Source organism: Peromyscus californicus, unplaced genomic scaffold (assembly GCF_007827085.1).
Source record: "Peromyscus californicus insignis strain IS unplaced genomic scaffold, ASM782708v3 Scaffold_14__1_contigs__length_90479793_seg_2, whole genome shotgun sequence".
Classification (NCBI taxonomy): Eukaryota; Metazoa; Chordata; class Mammalia; order Rodentia; family Cricetidae; genus Peromyscus; species Peromyscus californicus.
In genome coordinates, this window is record NW_026294436.1 from 42,418,796 (window position 1) to 42,441,095 (window position 22,300).

General features: G+C 47.6%; 1 long non-coding RNA gene across 1 annotated transcript; it reads right to left on the minus strand.

The window, feature by feature from the left end:
• Window positions 1-245: 245 nt before the first annotated feature.
• LOC128109838 (uncharacterized) lies at window positions 246-17,764 on the minus strand. Its single transcript, XR_008217936.1, has 4 exons — window positions 17,448-17,764; window positions 15,518-15,660; window positions 10,471-10,588; window positions 246-1,161 (listed from the first exon to the last, which is right to left on the minus strand). It is a non-coding gene; the product is annotated as an uncharacterized LOC128109838 (long non-coding RNA).
• Window positions 17,765-22,300: the final 4,536 nt, after the last annotated feature.

A 22,300-nucleotide genomic window follows, 5' to 3' on the forward strand; every position in this document is an offset into this window, starting at 1 on the left:
AGAGCTCTTTGCTCTTCCTCTCTCCCCTCGCCCAGCCTGAATCCTGAGGCGCACTGTGATTGCTGAGTTGCCTTACATGTTCACCAAGCTGTGCTGCATGCCTCAAGTGCGTTTGTGAAAGGCGCTAAAACTGAAGTAAGGAACTTGTGTTTCAGACCTTTTCGTGTTTGGTAGTCTGATGAGGAGGAAGGGTCTGTGTAAATGAAATATAACACACATACAAAAGCGGGTTCCACATAAGCACTCAGTTTAGTGGATAATTATAAAATAAAAACTCGCACGGTCACAGCCAGGCCACGAAACAGAACAGTCGCAGTGTGCAGACGTCTCCCTGCTCATTCTTCTCAGCCACTCCCTCTTAAAACCACCAGCACCCCAGCTTTCAGTATGGGGACCTCCCTGCTTGCTTCTCTTCCCAGCCCTATGCTTGTGCCTAAACAGAAGAGTTTAGCTTTGTTTAGGGACTTGATGTATTTACATCTCACAGCTTTGCTCACACAGAGAGTGCTTCTGAGTCTGACCCTTTTCTGGGTTGGCGGGCACATGACTGTCTCCAGCCTGTGGCATTTAAGGAGACACTTCCATAATCATTCTTCTGTTTACCTTCTGCCCAGGATATGCAGATTCATCTAACCTCCAGGGCCTTTCCCTACAGTAGACACAGGAGTAGTCACGTCTTAGGATGGTGGTTCTCATCCTTCTTAACGCTGCAACCCTTTAATACAGTTCTTATGTGGTGGTGACCCTCAACCATAAAATTATTTCATGGCTACTTCATAACTGTAATTTTGCTACTGTTATTAATTGTAATGTAAATATCTGGGTTAAATATCTGTGTTTTCCAATGGTTTTAAGAGACCCCAAAGGGGTCGTGACCCTCAGGTTGAGAACAGCTGCCTTAGCAGTTATATGAGCAAGTGTTTCCCAAATTCTTGCTTCAACGTAAGCTCCCACCCACAGCAGTTCCCATCGTCCCCCCCCAGCTCTTGTCTTTGCCAAACTCGACCATTTCCAGGGCTCAGGGGCAGTGCCGTCTCATGGTGGGTATAATTCGCACTCCTCTGCTTCGTGAGTGAAAAAAATCAGGCGGCTTCGACCAGTGACTGAGCACCTGAATGTCTTCTTGGGTCATGGGTCCGTTGAGTCCTTTTGGGCGTTTTCCTGTTGCAAATTTAAAACATTTTCTTTTGATGAAATTTCATCTTCATTAAAATTGCATTGGACAAGAAAGTGTGCCCAACTTCCAAGTGGCATCTGCTCACCTGATTCGTGTGTGTGTGTGTGTGTGTGTGTGTGTGTGTGTGTGTATGTGTGTGTGTGTGTGTGTGTGTGTATGTGTGTGTGTGTGTATGTGTGTGTAGCAGAAGGTAAATCTATAAAGCACAAGATGATTGCTTTTTATACTTCAAGTCTCTGTAAAAATAGCCATGGAAGCTCCCAGAAACATCCCCTTCCAGGTCATTTTTCCTTATCTCCATTTTCCAACTCCCTCCTTCCCCTACATTTTCTTAGAGACAAACATACATCCACACACCTCCGTCTTTTGTTAAAGCCACCAAACATAGAGAAGGCGATTTATTATTCTCCTGGGTGTTTTTCATGCTGTGTCGTATACATTTTTATGAGCTGGCTCCATGTGACTAAGGCACCGCCTGACGCGTATATGACCTCTGTAGCTGCGATAACATTAAATAAAGAATATACATAGGGCTCCAGTGGCGAACTGCTCCTAACAAAAATAAATTGACAGCTCACAGAACCCCAGGCTGTGGCTCTTGCTCCCCTTATCTGCTTCAGACATTTGGGAATGAGTTCACTGGCAGGGAGCGAAGCCCATACAATCTATCATTACATAAATTATTCAGCCATCTGTGATGTCCTTGTAACACGAGAGCCCCTATTAAAAAAATAAATAGCTGCAGTACTTACAGAGGCACATGCCTGCTATTTATAGTCTTGATGGAAGCTGCTTTGAATAAACCATACTAGAACTCCCTGGTGATCTGTGAGGGTGGATGCAGGGTCTTCACACTAAGATGCTTGCTGCGTGCGTGCGTGCGTGCATACGTGCACGTATGCAGCTGCCTGGGGCACACATACCACACAGAGCACCAACAGAGAAAGCCCATGCAGACATGGCTTGTTTGTTAGCTCTTTCTCACTTTCCTGTTACATTCTGGAAGCTGACACAAGGACAGGCAGATTACAGGTCCCGGCAGGTCCTGTGGTTTGTGTTCCTGGCAGTATCCAGGCAACGGGGTCCCTACTTTTTTTTTTTTTTTTTTTTTTTTTTTTGGTTTTTCGAGACAGGGTTTCTCTGTGTAGCTTTGCGCCTTTCCTGGATCTCGCTCTGTAGACCAGGCTGGCCTCAAACTCACAGAGATCCGCCTGGCTCTGCCTCCTGAGTGCTGGGATTAAAGGCGTGCGCCACCACCGCCCAGCAGGTCCCTACTTTTAAAAAAGAAGATGTCTTTGTTTTCAGTTAAGGATGTCAGATGTCTGTCACAGACAAATAGGAGCCTGGGACATTGAGCCTCCTAATTAGCTTTCCTAAACACATGGGGCCTAAGTTACCCAGAGTCAAAGCTTCCTGCAGATCAGAGCTGGGCAACTGGCTTTCGTGATTTCTCATTCTGGTAAAGCCAGAAAAGAAATATCCACATGTCTTTTTCTTCATAGCTTAACTCACTGATTGATTTTTATTTATTTATTACAGTACTGGGAATTGAACTCTTGACCTCATACATGTTGGGCAAGTAAGAACCTGGTCCACTAAAATATGCTACCAGTCCCCTCAGAGCTTAACTTTTAAAAAACTTTTTTTTTTTAATTTTTAATTCTGTGTCTGTGTGTGGCTATGTGCATGTGAGTAAAGGTGCCCATGACAGCCAGAAGCGATCCCCTTGACCAGTGGTTCTCAACCTCCATAACGTTGTGACCCTTTAGTATGATCCCTAACCATAAAGTTATTTTTGTTGCTACTTCATAACTGTAATTTTGCTACTGTTATGAATCATAACATGTAAATATCTGTGTTTTCTGATGGTCTTAGGTGACCCCTGTGAAAAGGATCATTCGACCCACAAAGGTTGAGAACTATGGCCCTAGATTTAGGGTTCCAGGCAGTTGTGAGCCACCTGATATGGATGCCGGGACTGAACTCTGGGTCCTTTGCAAGAACAATACATGCTCTTAACAAATGCTGAGCCATCCCTCTAGCCCCATAACTCAAATTATTAATTAAAAATATCTTATGATGAGTCTGGAGATGGCTCAGTAGTTAAATATGCCTCTTCAAAATTCCAATGACATTCTTCACAGAAATAGAAAAAAAAAATCCTAATATTTGTCCAGAAACACAAAAGACCCAAATAGCCAAACCAGTCCTGAGTAAAAGACTAAAGGTATCACATTACCTAACTTCAAACAAAACTACAAAGTCATAGTAACAAAAACAGAGTGATTCTGGCACAAAAATAGACACATAGACAAATGGAACAGAAAATCTGGAAATAAGCCTTAGAAGGTACAGCCTTGGAATACTACTCAGCAATGAAAAGGAGAAACTCTGAAAAATTCAAGAAATAACAACATATAGTTCCAAAAGTTACATATTTTACTTCTTCATGTGTATGAATGACATTTTTTTAGTTTTTGAGATAGGGTTTCACAGTGTTGCCCAGGCTAGCCTCAAACTTCTGGGCTCAAGTCTTCCAAGAAGCTGACATTATACACATATGCCACCACGGCTGGTTTATATGACATCCCTGCCTGAAACGATACCATGACAGCCAGTGAGAACAGATCAGTAATTGGCAGGAGTTGGAGCCAGAGGACAGAGGCATCCCCAAGAGGACAGTAAGCGGGTCACTAAAATAACATAAGAAAAGAACAAGAAATTCTGATACGCAAAGTCTGACACAGATAAAATAATTAGAACCAAGTACATGCATGTGTGCGCCATGACACCTGACTGACAGCTATGTGTTGTGGCAGCATCAATATCCTGACTTGTGATCTGTATGTTCTATAGGTTTTCAAGGTGTCGTCATTGGGAAGAACAGTGGCATCTTCTATATTACCTCTTACAGCTGAGTTTATTCCTATTTTAAAATACAACATCTGGCTGGGCGGTGGTGGCGCACGCCTTTAATCCCAGCACTCGGGAGGCAGAGGCAGGTGGAGCTCTGTGTGTTCGAGTCCAGCCTGGTCTACAAAGCGAGTTCTAGGACAGCCAGGGTTATTTCACAGAGAAACCCTATCTCAAAAAACAAACAAACAAAAAAGACATTTGGGGTCCTACCTGAGACAGGGCTGCATCAGGAATCAGGAGAGCCCCTTTCTGCCCTGGTAATTTATGAGGAGATTAAAACTACTGTGGTTCCTGGCAGTTCTGAATAAGCATAGCCCTTACCCAGGTGTCGTTTTGAAGACAAACAATAGAATTTTATCTTTGAAAATGAAGGAAATCCTTTGTGAATGCCAAGATGGAGCAAAGGGCTGGGACAACATAACCTCAAGTGGACCCTGCCACCGAGAAATCAAAATGGTAGCCCACTACAGGGAACTGAGGAAAACGGATTAATATGGGAATGGTAATAGACAACCACCAAAAGGTTCTTTTAACATGAATTCCTCAAAATGAGTGATTTCTGCCCAACACAAATGGACAGCGGGTTCGACTCTCAAGACTTGTTACATCATGTGCATTTTTACATTTGGAGAAAAGAGTTTCACATTAACCCAGATGGCAGCTTGTGTTCCTGGAATTTCTTGCAATTTGATCTGATTCATCTTACGGAATGTTAATTTCAATAAAATGTCTAATAAAAAAACGAAACCTGACTTTTCTCAAAGATCTCTTAATTTTGCTGGACAGAGAAAAATTCCAAGTATAACATTAAAGAAAAATCTGTGTGGAAGCCGGAAAAAGTTCTAAGGAAAGGGCAGAGGCATCTGCTCTCTCTCTTTCTCTCCTTCCCCATTTCTGTGTGTGTGTATGTGTGTGTGTGTGTGTGCACATGTGTTCATGCATGTGCGTGAGCATGCCAATACATGAGCATGGGAGTATCAGAAGAAGTCATTTAGGGGTGCCAGGGTTGAAGAGTGAGCTCTTACCACCACACTGAGGGGCCCCCACCTATGAAGTAAGGAGCAGATGGCATGTCCCTGTAGGAGCCCTGAGGTCCAACCATGAGTTTAGTGCCTTACACATCTACCATTAGATAGAACTAAAATTACCCAGGCTGCTGGAATCAGGTGTTGTTTTTTCATAATGAACTCAGACTGCACAGAGAACAGTGGGTTCTCTCTGGGTGGCTGTGAATGCGCCGCATTAGTCAGCAGGCTTCGTTTGTGCTTCTGTTTGCTTAGCCAACTGCAATTCCATTGACACCCTCTCTTGAGTGTGTCCTCGGAGCACCGTGAACGGGAGCCCCAGCTGAACTGACAGCTCATCTGGAATTGGTGATTACAATGTGCACCTCCCTGCTAAGTTCTCAAGGATATCAGCGTTCGGATCATCCGGGGTGAAGGAAAAGAACCAGCAAAGAAAAAGAGAAATGGGTGAAGTGGGTGGGCTCATGGAACCTTGGATGTGGGCTTCACTCGGGCCTCATCCATCTTGAGCCTCATGTGGGTGGGAGGGTCTGCTGAGGACCTGCGGACTGGTTGGAGGGGCCTCGGGTCCAGGAGCTGAGTGAAAAGTGAACGAAAAGGACTTGTCTTCACCAAATGCAACTTTTACTGTTTTGTTTTTTTTTTTTTTATTGAGACAGGCTTTCACTCTCCAGTCTTGGCTGGCCTGGGACTTACTGTACAGACCAGGCTGGCCTCCAACTCACAGGGATCCACCTGCCTCTGCCTCCCAAGTGCTGGGATTAAAGGCATGTGCCAACATGCTCAGCAGAAATGCAATGTTTAATACTGTTCTTGTGATAACAATTTCCACGGCACGCACCTAACAGGGTCCTAATCCTGCTCCAAACACAGGCAGGCCCCTGTGTCTTTCTGAAGCTCATTTTCTGAATCTCTATTATTTTGCTCATTTGATAACCTTCAGATGACCTCTCCAGAAGCTTTAGTCCAGACCTTCTCCAGGCATTTTCAACCTGAACCTTGAAGTCCACCCTTGGTCCTCCCTCCTGGTGGCTGGTCAGTGGCTCGGGCAAACAGTAGAGAACAGGATGAGTTTAGGGTCCAGGCAGATCTGCCCTGGCCATCTGTGTGACCCCCAGTCATTTAACTTTTCTAAACCTACCTCCTCAACGACAAGGCAAAGTGTTTCCCTGTACAGGCTTCGGGGTCAGACCACCTGGTTCGCATCCTAGGATCACTGTATGCTATCTGGGTGTCCTCGAATCAGTTATTAAACTTTTAGAGACCTCAGTTTCTACACCTGTGAAATGGATGTGACATGTGATAAAGCCTTGTTTATTTATTTATTTTTAGCTCGCCTCAGGGCTTCCTAAACAAAGACTGCATTTTTATACAGACCCCCAAAAGGGAGGAAGTGAAATCTAAGGCAGAGCAGTCAGGGCCCAGCTTCTGTTGATGGCATGTCCAGTGCTTGTACAAGGCCAACAACCAAGACCAGGAGACCTGCAGGTTCCAAGCATTTAAGAAAAACTCCATCCAATCACCAGCATGCCACCAAGTGGGCTAGCTGTGCAGAGACTTGAGTGGACATGCAAGACAAAGAAATTGGGTTCAGGTAGGTGCTGGCGATACAGAGCATTTGTCTAGCATGTTTGAGGTTCTGGGTTCAATTCTAAGGGGTCTCAGGGAGGGGTAGAGACAGAAAGAGACAGTGAGAGAAGGAATGGGAGAAGGAGAGGAAGAGAGGGAATACATCCTGGCTCAGAACAGTGACGAAATAATAGCAAACATCAGAGCGAACCCAAGGTGGGTGGAGAATTAGATTACAGGACTTTCAGAATTGTCACATTATATAAAATGTCAACTTTCAACCGAAGATGACTAAGACAAGCAAAGAAAGAAAATATGTCATATTCCTCACCATTATCTGTTTTCCCTGTACAACTGATTCTTATTATTTTGGGGCTCTGTATTTGTGGACTTATCTCTTTGTAAAAATTAATGTGCAATCTCCAAATCAATCCCTAGGACTCACATTGCTTGTGCAGCCATCTGGGGAAATGCAGAGTGGCAAACAATTTGAGCCGTAGACACACAGCGGTGTATACAGCAAAGCGATACGCTGCCATCTTGCCTCGGCTCTTGCATTGTTAACAAGTGTAGTGTCTCTACTGACATAACACTTATTGTTGATGCTCCTTGTCTCATAAATGCTCCCTTTGAGGAAATACGTATAGGTAAGCTCTGATGGGGTGAGATTTCAGTGGGCTGAATACACTGTGGGCTGTGAGTTGGTTGTGAGTTCAACGTTTATAGAGACTTATTAGATAAGATAAGACAGCCTTAAATAGACATAAAACAAGGTCGAGAGCTGATTAGCTTCTGGTGGTTTTGTGCCCGAGGCTTGCAGGAACACACCCTGTTTCTCCAGAAGCATGACTTGGCATTATTTAATTCTGAGTTCATGGTTTCCTTGGCAGGGTATAAGTAGCAGGAATTAGTTGTGCACATGCTTGATATAATAGGTGAAAACATGGCTATGATACATGTACCTACACTAGGAAATAGTTTCCGCAAACCTTGAACTTGGGCTGGATTTGCTACTAGCCTTGGCTGATAAAACATGGCAGTGTTGTATAAATTCTGGAGCCTGGGCCTAAGAAATTCTACAGCTTTTATCTTTGTCCTTTTGGAACACTGTCCTGGGACCTTTGTGTAAGGACGTGAACTGGGCCTGCTAGAGGGTGAGAAGCCACTTAGGTTCCCAGGCAACAGTCATCAGCAATGGCTGCACACGTGAACAAGGGCCCTGTGGTCTTTCCAGGCCAACCAAACCATCAATTCTCCAGCCAAATACAGCTATCTAAGTGAGCCTAGGAAAAACCAGCAAAAGCCGTCCAGCCGAGACACGGAATCACGCAAAATCAGAAATTGTGTTGTCCAAAGTGCAAGTTTGATGGTAGCTTGTTTTACAGGACTCAGTAACTGACACGCCTGCTGACCTAGAGTTCAGTGTGGCCAGGGGACTGACCTTTGCAAATTAAATATGTCACATGTCATCTCTAGAGGGAAGCACTTCACTGCTCTTCTGCTGTGGCATCCATGGAGGTGTGTCCTCAGAAAGCATTAGGAACAATTAGGATACTGAGTCAATGCACAACGAAAGTTGCCCTGAAGAGCTGTCTGAACCCGTAGAAGATCTGATATGAACTAAAACGAATTAAACTTGTTACATTCATCCTCGGACTGGGGGATGTTTGTTACTGTAGCGCATCTATCTAACTTGTTCTAATTGGCACAAGGCCAGAGATCTTAACAAACATTTTCTAAACAAAACCTTCCCCACCATACAGGAAAAAATTCTAGGCCCATCTGGGAAGAGATAAAAATACTGAACTTAGGCTAATGGTTCAACGCAAAGTTGTCTGTCTGGGATTCGTCACAAATATCACTTTGCCTCTTTGAATCCATTCATTTCATAGGCGTCTGTGGGTTTCCTTGTTGATGAACTGTCACAAAACATGGGCTTGATCTCTGGTGACAATCTGACAGTCCTTGGGAAAACAGAGAGTTGATCCTGAACCAGCCCAGTGGCTCCAGCATGCAGAACACGGAGCACCAGCCAGCCGACCTTGTTATCTTTGCTAAGCTGTGTCCTATTATTGCAGGCAAGTCCATCTTACAGCTCAGCTGGCATGCAACAATTTTCTCAGATGTCGAGTGAAATGAGACGTAAAATGCACTCTGAAATCTAAATGGCAGCTGATAAAAACGAAAGTTTCTCGTCAATGTTTATGGGTGATGCTGGGCGTGTTTTCTAGCTGAGCCACAAGGCGTGAGTAGCGTAGACAAAAAGACCTTCCCTAAGACGATGGGCACAGGCTAGGTCTCTGTCAAAGGTGGGAGCGTCCTTGGCACAGAGACAGGAGATGGGCTTCCAGGTGAGATCAGAGGGGCTGAGGATACGGAATTGTGCTGGACAACTTTGGACTACTTAATGATGAATGCCATGTTGCTCAGGGTTGGTGGCTTCAGCTGGGTGCCGATCAGCATCCAAATTCACAGCCCTGGAGAGGCCGGGTATTTTTGACTTTGCTGACACGGTTTTCTGTTTTGCCCAGGGGAAATGTTCATTGTCTCTTAGGCAGAGCAATAGCTCCTTCCTCTGGCCGCAGTCCCAGCGTCTGTAATGTAATTCATTTCCCCAGACTGCTTGGTCCACAGTTTCCCTGGACTCTGGTCATATTCTTCTTTTTCCCCACTGATAACTCCTTTTCTGGAGTTCTAGATTTTATGAGTTAAATTTCCAGACATTGACAAATGTACTTAACTTGAACAACAATAAAGGAAATAGACTTGCTTTTGAATGAAAAGAAGAATGGACGCTAAGCAGGGTGGGCTGGCTAGTTTTATGTCAACTTGACACAAGCTAACGACACCTGAGAAGATTGAGAAAAATGTCTTCATAAGACAGGGTTGTAGGCAAGCCTGCAGGGCATTTTCTTAATCGGTGATTAATGGGGGAGGGCCCAGCCCACTGTGGGTGGTGCTATCCCTGGGCTGGTGGTCCTGGGCTCTGTAAGAAAGCAGGCTGAGCAAGAAGGAACAAGGCAGTGAGCAGCACTCCTCCATGGCCTCTGCATCAGCTCCTGCCTCCAGGTTCCTGCCCCGCTTGAGTTCCTGTCCTGACTTCCTTCAGTGATGAACAGCAATGTGGAAGTGTAAGCCAAATAAACCTTTTCCTCCCTAACTTGCTTTAGCCATGATGTTTCATCACAGCAATAAAAACCCTGACTAGGACACAGGGCTTCTTGATAGACATGTCTCTACAGCTCAAGAAAGCCCTGTCTTGCTGACTTAGACCCCTCCATCAGCCCCTTGTCTAGTGAGAAGTTCACAGTACAACCTCTACGTGGGTGGTCCCTGCCCTATCTTAGTCATTCAGTCACATATGGCCGGTCCCTCTCCATTAACTCCAAATCCACCAGCAAGCAGAACACACCGGACTAAGCTTCCCTCTGGGTCAGGAACAAGAGGGGTGAGTTCATGTTACACAGTCACGTTCTGTCTCAGTTTACCTCTGATTCTCCTCTGGAATTCTGCATAACAGCCCCTTTAATGGCTCCCTGGTCTCTGCTTACTCCATTCCCATCCCCCAGTTCAAAACCGGACATACAACATCCTCAAGGGAATAACCTATGGTCACTAAGGCCAATGTGCCTAAGGGAATGGAGATGTCCCTACCACAAAGAGAGCCCATGGCTTGAGATCAGTGGAAGGCAAACTCTGTACCTTCCTTCTGACTCTGGAGCAGGCCGTGGCTCACAAAGGCCCCTCTGGCCATCGAGGAAGGTCAGTTTGGCCTCCACTCACCTCGAAGTAGAAAGTGGCCTTACGGACTTGATGGGTCACTCAAGGCTTCAGGATTCTGTGACTGAGTTTCTTGGTGAGTTAAGTAAACAGCATCCCAAGAGCACAGGCGTGTGCATTCCTGTGAAAAGCAAGAACAAAGGGAACAAAAACATGCCAAAACAAAGGGCAGAAGAGTGACAGGAAACAACTTGGAACCAGAAGACACAGTTCCTAGTTTTGGCTGGCCTCACACCGGCCATAGAATTAGCCCAGAGCAACTTGCTGGGCTTTTTGAATTTCTGCTTATTCTGGAAAAACAGAAGATGCTCTTCTACCTCACTGTGAGGTAGGAAGGTCACGGTGAGGTGAAAGTGAGCCTGGGTGGGAGAGGGCATCCACAGAAGCCGTGGAAAAGCCCTCCTGTTTTCTTTTCATGTCATCGTAGCAGAATCTCAAGGACAGCTGGAGCAGCCCTTCCCAGGCAAGCCCTTCTCCTTCCCGGCACGTTGGTACGTGTGGAGACATTGCTCAGTGTGGCCAGGGAAGGATCCTATTATGGAATTACGGTCCTGGCAAGCCATTGTAGTTAAGATTATTCCCCTTAAGATGGTGCCAAGAGCAGACCGCTCGAGGGCTAGGGGATTCCAAGGGGCAGAGGAGGGCAGAATTAGGCTTGAGTTTAGGGGCCAGAAGTGGTGGGAGGGCTACTGGAAACACATCTGGAGCTAAGCTTAAGAGGGTCAGAGAAAGGAGGCGGAGTCACTGGAGAGGACCAGTGCACGGTGGTGCAGGAGGCATGGGGGGAGGCAGAACAGCCCGAGTGTGTTCAGTGCACAGGAGTGCAAAAGTGCTGTTGCTATGGTGATTTCACTGACAAGTGCTGTTGCTATGGTGATTTCACTGACAAGTGCTGTTGCTATGGTGATTTCACTGACAAGTGCTGTTGCTATGGTGATTTCACTGACTCCTACATCATACATAATACACTGGGTCTCATGAAATTGTCACAGTTGCTCGGAGGGGATAAGTGACTTTCACGGGGTCACAACGTGAGTATTTAAACATTGAAGAGAAGTGGGGTGGGGTCTTCTGCAAAGTGAGGACATTTGAACCCCTTCCCCTCCAATTTCCCTGGGACTTCCCATTTTTATAGTTATCTTCTGCCAAATGTAATGCCAATGTAGGGAAAGGAGTGTGTTATAAATAGCATTTGGAGGTCGAGTGGGGTTGGGGCTGTGACAGAATGGCAAGGAAGTAATTGTGCTTTTCACTCCCAACTCCTAGGTTATCATGGAGCCAAGTCTCCAGCATCGGCCGCTGTAACCATTTCTTCTGGATGAGCACTGTTCCGATGGCTTGAGTGTGTCCCCCAGAGTCCACCTGTTGGCAGGGTTGTCTCCAGTTCAATGGCATGGAGAGGGGCCTAGCAAGTGGTGTTTAAGTTGCAAGGGCTCTGCCTTCCTGAATGAATGAATGAATGAACAAATGAATGAATGCCATAGAGCTCAGACCCCTCTTCTCTCTTCTCTCAGTCTTGCCCTGTCCTCTTCCTCCTTCTGTCATGGAGTGATGAACCTGAGGGCCCTCACCATGCTCTTGGACTTCTCAGTGTCCAGAAGTGATGAAGCACCTGGTCTCAGACAATCCAAGAGCAAAAACAAAGCAAGACAGCTGGGCCCGGTGTGTTTTCATGTGACCCGCAGGGAAAGCTGAATGAATGAAATGTGGGCCTGTGTGTTTTCATGTGCCCCCCAGGGGAGAGCTGAATGAATGAAATGTGGGCCTGTGTGTTTTCATGTGCCCCCCAGGGGAGAGCTGAATGAATGAAATGTGGGCCTGGCTCTCACCTCACAAGCAGCTCCCTCAAGGATGTTGTGGCCAGGCCATAAGAGGCAGAGCTGTGTGGGAACAGATGCCCTGCAGAGAGCGCCAGGGCCAGGAGGGGCCAGCAGGTGAATTCCGTTGCCTTGTCCCCTACTCAGAGGTGTGCGGGCTCTGGCCAGCTTTCTAGAAGTGTTCTGCATGCCTGGCTTCTGTGGTGTTTCCTGTGCAGTGAGGGCTGGCGACCCTGCCGTTACCCCATTCTTCCCTCTTCCCATCACTGCGCTATGACCACCCTAAGCCTGGCCACACCAACTACTCAGACACCTCCTCTTCAAGATAGTCACTGGGACCACATCCCCATCTCTTGCTCCTCCGGTACAAAGATCCATTATCTCTGTGAGGGCTTTGGACTAGAGCCCCAAGTCTCCTCCCTTGGTGAAGCCACCCTAGTGTACGATACAAGCCAATGGCTCTTATCAGGTCACCACGCAGCATGGGATGCTGAACCAGGGACTCTAGCTGAACACAGCATAAGACACACTCGACAGGTAAAGCTCTCGGAGTAAAAGGATTTTCTAAGGCTCACAATGGCATGGATTTCTTTAATATAAAAGGACAACAAAAGAAAATTAATGTTCTTCGTCCTTAAAAACAACAAAATAAGCCGGGTGGTGGTGTTGCACGCCTTTAATCCCAGCACTCGGGAGGCAGAGGCAGGCGGATCTCTGTGAGTTCGAGGCCAGCCTGGGCTACCAAGTGAGTTCCAAGAAAGGCTCCAAAGCTACACAGAGAAACTCTGTCTCGAAAAACCAAAGGGGGTGGGGGGGGGAACCCAAAACAAAAAAAAGCAACGAGATGAGCCAAGCAGAGCGGCACACATTGTAATCGCAGGGCTTGGGGGACTGAGGTAAGAAAATCTCAAGTTCAACACCTGCCTGGGCTGCGAAGCAAGGTTGTCATAAAACAAAAGCCAAATGGATGAAAACGTGAGCGGCTTTTTATCCAGTAGTTTCCATCTGCTTTGCAAACGGCCGTAAACAGTAGCAAAGTCCCGAGCGCGCGAGCGAGTGCACAAAGCCCTGTGGCGTCAAGTGTCCTTCAATTGCTACAGAGCCGTTACCAGAAAGTAGGTCCCGGACTTAAAAGTCAGCCTTCAGGATCAGCCATTATTTCCGCTCCCCTCCTCCAGGAATCTGTCACTCTTCACATTTGGTAACTTTATCAGGTAGGCCATGGAGAGGCTGCCTCTGAGGTCAGGGCAAAACTGAAACCTGAGCATTCCCAGGGAGTGGCCCTGGCTTGTTCCCCAGCTGAGCACTGCCATGGCCAGCAGGGTTGAAAAAAACAACAACAACAACAACAACAAACCAGGACCTGTTCCCTGCATGCCTGAGGAACTGCAAATCCCAAGATATCCCCCCATGCCGCTGTCTTCCCTCTCCCCACAGCCAGAGCACCTCCTGAACTCCGCTGGCACCCACCCATATGTAGCCTGCTCTTCCTCTCTGTGGGGTTCTCGAGTCAGTCTGGCTTCTTCCCTGTGTCTCTCCACAGTGCGCTTTTGATCATCAGACCCTGTAGACGACCGGGGACCGGGATTCCTGGTGAAGGTCACCTACAGTGGGTGCCCGCCCAGTCACCATTTCCAAGTCACTGTCCTTCCGGCTTGTATCGCCTCCGTTCTCACATAGCCTGCTTCCTTTGTTTGGTTTTTATGATGCTTTTGCACAGATTAGAAGGTGACAGTTCAAGTCAAGCTTTACTTGTGGCTTAAAAAGCTCCTGGATCCTGGGGGCTGGAGAGATGGCTCAGCAGTTAGGAGCACATACTGCTCTTGTGGAGGAGGATCCGGTTTGGTTCCCAGTACCCTACATAGCTCACAACCCTCTGTAACTCCAGGGGATCTGACACCAAACACACACACACACACACACACACACACACACACACACACACACACACACGTAATTAAAAATAATAATTAAAATCTGTAAAAAGCTGCTACTAGATCTTGACTTGCCTTCTAACCTGTAGCTCCTTAGCTACTGTCACAAGCTGGGGGCTGAGGATGCAGCTCATGGGGGCATAATAAGCTCTGTAAGGGCAAAGTCCTGTGTTTTGTCCTTGACATTGCAAAAAAAAAAAGTTGGAAGTGCTTTTCAGCTACTTCTGGACCTTATTATAGTTACTAGTCAGGGCAAGTTACCATTTAAAAAATCTTGTAAAAGGATATGACGTATTTACATAGTCCCTTGAACATTGTACCAGTGGTTATTCAAGGGGAAAACAGGCCGGCATTTAGACCTTAACCGATTTCCTTTGGCTTGCATTTGCCTGTCTGCAGTATTGTAAATGTCATGGACTTGCGCTTTCATAGCATCCCACTCATAATTGAGCACCTTCACTACAACCCTCTGATAAACCAAAGCAGTATTTCCACATGAATTAGGAATGCCAGCTTGCTAATAGCTTCCCCGAGGGTTTAACATATCCTCCACTGGCTTTGTCATTGTTCAGGCATAATAAACACCGTATTACAATCTGGAAATAAGAACGTTCTTTGGACAATTGATTCCCAAGCATAGACTGAATATTCTACCACACAGCTTTTCTCCTCAATTCGTTGTATAATATAGGACAATAGTTAGTTGGATAGAAAAGTATTTCGTAGTTTTATTTAAGAGCAACTCTCCAAACCCAAGATCATCCGTAAGAGGAAGTAGATTTGAACTTGTTAAAGTTACAGAATCTAACACACACACACACACACACACACACACACACACACACACACACACAGGGTAGGTTGGGAAGATGGCTCAGTGGGTAGAACACTTGCTGTATAGACAGGAGGACCTAAGTTCATATTCCCTGTTTCATTTAAACAGCATGTATCGGCAACCCCAGTGCTCTTAAGGGGAAATGGGAGGTGGAGCTATGAGGCTCATGGACCAGCTGTCCTGATCTACACAGACAGCAAACAACGAAAGTTCCTGTCCTAAACAGAGTGGAAGGCAAAGACTGGCAGCCCGGGTTGTCCTCTGACTCCCCCACACACAGCATGGCCCGTGCACTCCCACATTCACACATACAAACACACGTACAGACACATACAAGAGTTATTGTAAAACATACACTTTGTTGACCTGGTATTCAGCTGGGTGATTCGGGCAGCATGTTTGGGGGCCTCAACTTTGCTCAGCTGTGAAAGAGCCATCACGCTCACACCTGATGCTTCACCCACCTGTTGGAATAAGGGGTGTGCGGAGCAGACACCTGAAGAATGTCGCCTCAGAGGACCAGCCATCAGTACTCGGTTGTGATGGAATGTGAGCTGCTACCCACGGATTTCCAGGAAGAAATTCTGCTCAGCCTCCTTCAGAGAACCTGTGAGTCATGTATAATTTGACGTAGCATTTACATACCAGCAATTATTCGGGTAAGGTCCTTTAAAGAGTGGTTCCTTGGTGAAAACTAGCTTCCTCCTTTCCCAGGTTCATCCTCTGCATTTTCTTGGTAAATCTTATCTTTGGTGGCACTGCCATTCAGACTAAGCAGGCACATTTACCCCATCCTAGAAGGGTGGGATCTCAGAGAATGAAGTTATAGCAAGCAGCTAAAACCAAGAGAACACTGAACAGTGAGCGGGGCCAGTGTGCAGAATGCGTGTGAGCGCTAGTACATCTGACTCAGTGTTAGGCATCTCTCCCGCCATCCTCTTTGCTTTACACTCTCTTGTCCAAATTAATTTAATCTTGGAGCAGGGTCTGGGTTCATTAAAGGACCTACAGTTTCCACTGCTTTTCCATACTTTATTTATTTATGAAGTCTCCTTGGTTTTGTTTTTAAGCTTAACTAGGCATTTCATTATTTGGATGACTGGTTTCTTGGCTCCAGATAAGGGACAGCAATAGCAAGATCAAAATTAAACAGAGCTTTGATGGATGATGAACTGGCCAAGACATAACCAGGCTGCCTCAAACATTCCTGGGGCCTGCAACCAGAAACCCACTGGAAGGCCACATTCCTTGTTCGTCTGGGAGGCCTCCCTTCACCTTTCCCACTCGTAGCCAGCAAGCTCAGCCTAGGAAGAGTCCCTTGAACCCTCATTCTCTGCTGGCATTGTCCTTAATGTCACAGCGGAATGGGAGCCCAGAGACTCCAGCTCCAGTGTAGAGCCCGTGGTTTCTGGAGGACACCACACTAGAACGTGGTGGCAAAGGAGGGTGGCCTTGGTACTCAGCCTGTAGCACATCTCAATACAGGAGATGATTAGGCTGTAAGGGCCCTCCCCTCACAAATGGGATGAGAGCCCTTGTAAAGGATTAAGGGAGTGAGTGAGGCTAGACTCTTTTCGATGTTCCATCCTCTCTGCTGTGTGAGGACACCACCTTTGTCTCTTCCAGAGAACTCAGCAACAAGCTACCATCTTGGAAAAGAACAGCCTCACCAGATACCAAACCTGCTCAGATCTGGATTTTCAGGCTCCAGAAATATAAGGATAACTTTCTGATGTTTAAAAAGTACCTGCCTTTGGTATTCTGTTACAGCAGCTCAAACCCACTGAAACCATTGTTCTGTGGAGATAAGGATGAGCACACTGGCAATGGAGTCCACCCAGGAAAAACAGACCTCAGCTGGAGCCTAGAAAGAACAAACTCCTAGAGAATGTTCTACCAGGAAAGACTTGGACTTGGCTTTGAAAGTGTTACCTCGAGACTAGGATTCTGCCTGCTAAAGTCTGAACAATGCTTACTGGGTCTCTTCATTCTTCTCGAGGAAGATGCTGCCCCTGACTCCAAATGGTGCGCTGGAGCGATGTGATAAAAGTTGACCCGTGGAGAGTGAATGATCTGAGAGTCTGGCATCTTCTCTACACTGTGACAATTTTAGAGGATCCAGAAGCAGGCAAGGGATCAGACACCGGCACTGCTCTAAGAACCTCCCTGGAGAAGGTGGTACCTGAACCCAGTCTTCATGGACTATAAGCTATCCATCAGTTACATTTTAACCTCCTTGATCTATCAGTCATGTCATGGATTTCTGTGATTTTTTTTCCTTCGAGTTTTCGCATGGAAAAGCCGCTCTAGGCAGAACTCAGTTTTCTCTGCATTTCATTTTTGCAACCCTCAAACTGAAGACAAGTTCCTAGAGACAGCCACCCCTGTTCTTACCTCCAGTACGTGCTGTGGGAGAGACTTTCCCAGATGAGTTGCTGAAACACAGCTCCACGTTCACTTTCTTCTGCTCACCCCAGGGATGGTGGTTGCACCAAAGTCCAGCTTAGCGGTCCAGTGAGGTTTGATTAGGGTTACTTACAGGAAAGGGCAGGATGCTTACAAAGTTCTCAAGATTTTCCTAGGCCCTTGGTTGAAATAGGTTCTCATGTATCCTAGGCTAGCCTTAGACTCATTGTGAAGTCCAGGATGATCCTGAACTCCTCATCTTCCTTCTACCTCCTGAGTCCTGAGATCACAAGCCACCATGCCTAGCTTACACAGCTCTGGGGAATGAGCCAGGGTTTCCTGCCTGCTGGGCGGGCACTCTACCAGTTGAGCTATATCCCCATTTTTAATGGCTTCTAAAAATTTCTTTAAAAAAAGGTAAGCTTTTAGTTTTTATTTCATACATATGAGTGTTTGCATGCATGTGAGTGCACACATAAATGCTGGTGCCTGTGGAGGCCAGACGAGGGAGCCAGATTCCCTGAGACTGGAACTACAGACAGTTTCAGACCACCACGTGGGTGCTATGGACCAAATCCAGATCTCCTGCAAGAGCAGCAAATGCCCTTAACCAATGAGCCATCTCTTCAGCCCGTTTCTAAGTTGTTTTTAGAGCCCTCTATACCGTGGTAAAGGACCATGAATGTTTCAGGAATTTCCAAAGCAAAGCACTGTCCAGGAAACAGGTCGCTTTGGGTTTTTCTACACAATACAGGTTCTCGTTCTCCATTTCCTCTTCCAGATGCGGCCCAGAATTGTCCCCTTGTTCATCCGCTGTTGTTATGACAAACCAGAGTGGGCATGTTTGAGTTTTCTGTCTCTGTCTCTAAAATACCAACCTGAGATTCTCTAGCAGTAATTTAGGAGATAAATTCCGAGGCCCCACGTCGCTGTTTCTATTTGCTTGTCTATCCTGCATTCTAGGCCACAGACAGCCCTGCACTGTTTACACTCCACCTGCGGGTTTATTCTTTGGTGAAAGGCATGAATGATAAGTAGCTTAAACAGCTTCAGAATGAAAGCAGACAGGGTGGGGACCACAGGGCTTGGGTGTCCTGGCCTTTCTTTTCTCTCTGTGCTGGGATTAACCAGAGGCTTTGAACATGTCAAACATGTGCTCTGTCACCGAGCTACACCCCAGCCCTGCCCTAGCCTTTCAGCTTTGAAGGCTATGATGGATTGGGGAGGGTGTGGACCGTGAGTCACCACAGTTAGACAGGCTCCCCCTGGCCTCCTCTTCCAGTGTTTACCCACGTTTACTCACCATCACGTTTGATGTTTCAGATATCCAGGACACCCAGGTGAATGACACCACAGTCAGCAGGAAACTGTGACTTGGAGCCTGTCTGTTAGCTTTTGGCTTAGTTTGGTTCCCTGTTGCTATGATAAAACACTGACCTAAACCAACTTGTGGAGCCAAGTGTTTATTTGGCTTACATGTCCCTATCAGAGTCAGTCGTGAAGGGAAATCGGGGCAGATTCTGAAGCAGAAGTCATGGAAGAATGCTACCTATTGTGCTGCTCCCCCTCCCCATGGCTTCCTCAGCCTGCTTTATTATACAGCCCAGGACCGCCTGCTCCAGTGTGGCACCACCCTCAGCGGGGCGGGGCCATCCCACATCAATCAACAATCAATGCTCCCGCAGACTCGCCCATAGACCGCTGATAGAGACACTTTCTCAGCTGAGAGCCCTTCTTCCCAGATGACTCTAGCTTGTGTGGAGGTGACAAATAAAAGCCTCCATTGGCCTGGCCTTCGTCTGCAAACGGGAACTCTGAGGGCAATAGGAGGGCTCAACGATTGAGTATATATATGGCTGGCGCTTAGCAGTACATGAAGTCAGTGAAGGGAGGTGTGGTCCTGTGGTGGGGGTCTGAGGGGCTCAGAGGGGGAGGGAGCCACAGAGCACGGTCTCTGCAGTTTCTGCAGCCTTAGCAGGGACAGTTTTAGCAAGCCAAAGACCCTAAAGCAGAGACAGCCATGCATTCTCTCTCTCCTGAAGCCCCATTAAAAACTGGCCAAACGACACCAAATTTAACTTCAAAACACTGTTCTGGAGTATGGTTGAACTGCGCCCCAACCCTGCAGCCAGAGGGCTCTAGATGTAGAGAGAGTTCCATCGTGACCCTCCCATGATCACCTCAGAGAACACCAATCCTCATGGAGCTGCACGGACATTCGCCTCCTGCGTACTATGAATAGGAGTTTTTGTGTGGGTTCGACTCTGTGCAACTGGGCAGCCTGTGTCCAGGGAGATGAAATCAGAGGAGGCTTAGAGCAAGGCCTTGTGTTTGCCGGGAAGGGAAAGAGGCTGGTTGGCGTTTCTCACTTCTCCCTCAAAGCGTGAAAACAACAGGCCTGTCTGGCCTAGTTAGTGCATTCTGTCTCTAAAGTGTTCGCCCTCCACATTGTTAGCGCCTTGCAACGATTCCCCGGTGTGCTGCGCATCCAGTCCCCAGGGTGTGCGAGAACAGTCATCGGCAGGGGCGGTGCTGGTGACTCATTTCCCCGAAGATCACTCCTGTGCTATCAGGGCCGTGATACAACACTGCTTTCAGCATGTGAAAAGAAAGTGCCTGAGCTGGGCGTCTACCTCGCCAGCCAGACTTCCATTTCTACAAGGAAGGCCCAGCTGCAGGAGAAAGGGAACTCCAGACAAGGGCACGTGAACTTTTGCCAGTAAATAAAGATATTTAGGCATTTTTTTTAATTAAAAAAAAAATCAAGGCCTGGGGCTGTAGCTTAGTGTAGCTTTCCTGGTGTGTAGAAGACCCTCACTTCCATCACCAGCACCCAAGGGGGGTGGGAGAATCTCTTCTTCTAATCCCACACAGGGTATGAGGATTAAAGAAACAGTGATTGACAGCCCTGAGATCTAGGATTTCTGAGGCTCAGAGAACTGGGGGAGATTCAGGCTCAGAGCAAAACTGCATTCAAGAGAAGGCATCGAAGTCCCAGGATAGAGGTTCTCGGAGAATGGCAGGGCAGGGGGAAGTTCCTCACAGCGGGATTTACCTAGTGGGGCACAGCTGTTGGAGGTTTCAGCGCTAATAGAGATACGGCGTCCTGACAGGATCACTCACAGCTTTCCAGAGAGGCCAAGGCGGGATGGGCAATAAGGGGCTTGGGGCAACTGCCAGGGCTCAGGCTGGAGACAGAAAGGCTGGAAGCGGGTTCTTGGAACCCAGAGGAGGTGTTCTGAGAGTAAGCCGTGTAAAGATGTGTGCTCCGAGACAAACTCCAAAGACAGCCACGGGCCATCGAGTATATCTTCCCATGTCGAGGTCCTGTCTGCTCTACAGGCCCCACCTCAACTGTCCCTCTGCTCACAAGCACAAAAGAAAACCCAGAGAATGGCTGCTTGTCACGTGGGAAGGATTAAGCCCCGAGTACCAGAGAGGGCTAGGAAATCTGACCTCCTAGAGGGAGTGCCCAGGGAGAGGAAAGACAGCCCTCTCCTCCAGTAGGCCTGCTCAGAGAGCCTCCTGCCTCCTTACTGTCCCCTCCCAGGATCTGCAGGATGACCAGTGACCAGTGCTTCACGGATGAAAGCAAAGGCTGAAAGAACTAAGGTCTGGCTTTGACCACTGAGCTCCTGTGGCATCTCACCCCACCACCCTCCTGAGCCCACTTCTAACCATCTGAGGCCTGGGCAAGCCCACGGCCTCTGTGCCTGTTCTGTGAGACTCGAATCCAAGGAGAAAAGTCGCTGCAAAGAAAAGCCAGGCCTTTGCCTTCTTCGTGAGACTCTAAACGCCCACCCTAGCGCTCATCTTACTTGGTCCCTCTTGGTCAGCTCGACCATCCCGGGACAGAGCGCCGGGCCTGCGCCACCCAGTGGGAGAAACCGGAACTGCATGTGTACCGTGATCCCAGCACCCTCCCTACGCACACGGCAGAACATAACATCTTGAGGAACAGTGGTCTAGAATCAAGCTCATTTTCCCACTAGGGTTGCTATCATTCCTCTGGTTCTTATGCCAGGAATAAACCTATTTTCTCCCTAAAAAGCCTTCCCCTTCCCTCCAGGGAAAAGAGACGGCAGTGGCGGCAATGCCAACAGTGCTGATGTTAGATAGCGACACCTACCATGTCAACTGACTTCCAATACCTCCTATTTCCCACGTCCTAGGCCAATGCATCGGCAGCCCAGGGCAGAGTGGGACGTCTTCATGACTATTACTATATGGAAGATGGAAGCCCTGGGTTGAACATTACGTAGAGGCAGCGGTTAGTCACCAAGTGGTCCTTACCCTTTACTCTAGTACTAGATGTCCATAGAACGGAAGTGACCCACCCACGGCTGCCCGCTGACAGGGTGGCCACGCCAGAGTTCCTGGCCTTTCTTTTTCCGCCTTCAAAAAGAGAAGGGTTATTCTACGTTGCTAACTTTGCCTGCTTACGGGAGCAGAGAAAGGCAAGGAATCCTGTGCCTGCTGGCATCACCGGATCACCTGCAGGTACAGGTGCATCCCTGCAACACCCGCCAATGGGCTGCAGCGCCACCTGGCGGCCAGAGCGGTACTCGGTGAGGAGCGCTGGCCCTATAGCTCCACCCCACCTGATGCCCTGAGATTGTCCATCCGGTCCTACTGTGGGTAGGAGCCTCCGCGAGGGGTGTGGGTGTGGGTGTGGGGCGGTTAGTCACCTTTCCACTACTGGGAGTACCTAAACATCGGAGACAGTCAGTGTCTACGCAGGAAAGACTCGTTCTGCTAACTGATTGGGAGGTTTGAACCCTCAGGGGTGGCACTGTGTTCTGGCAGCATGATGTCTCGTGGCAAAAGCTGCTTCTTTCATG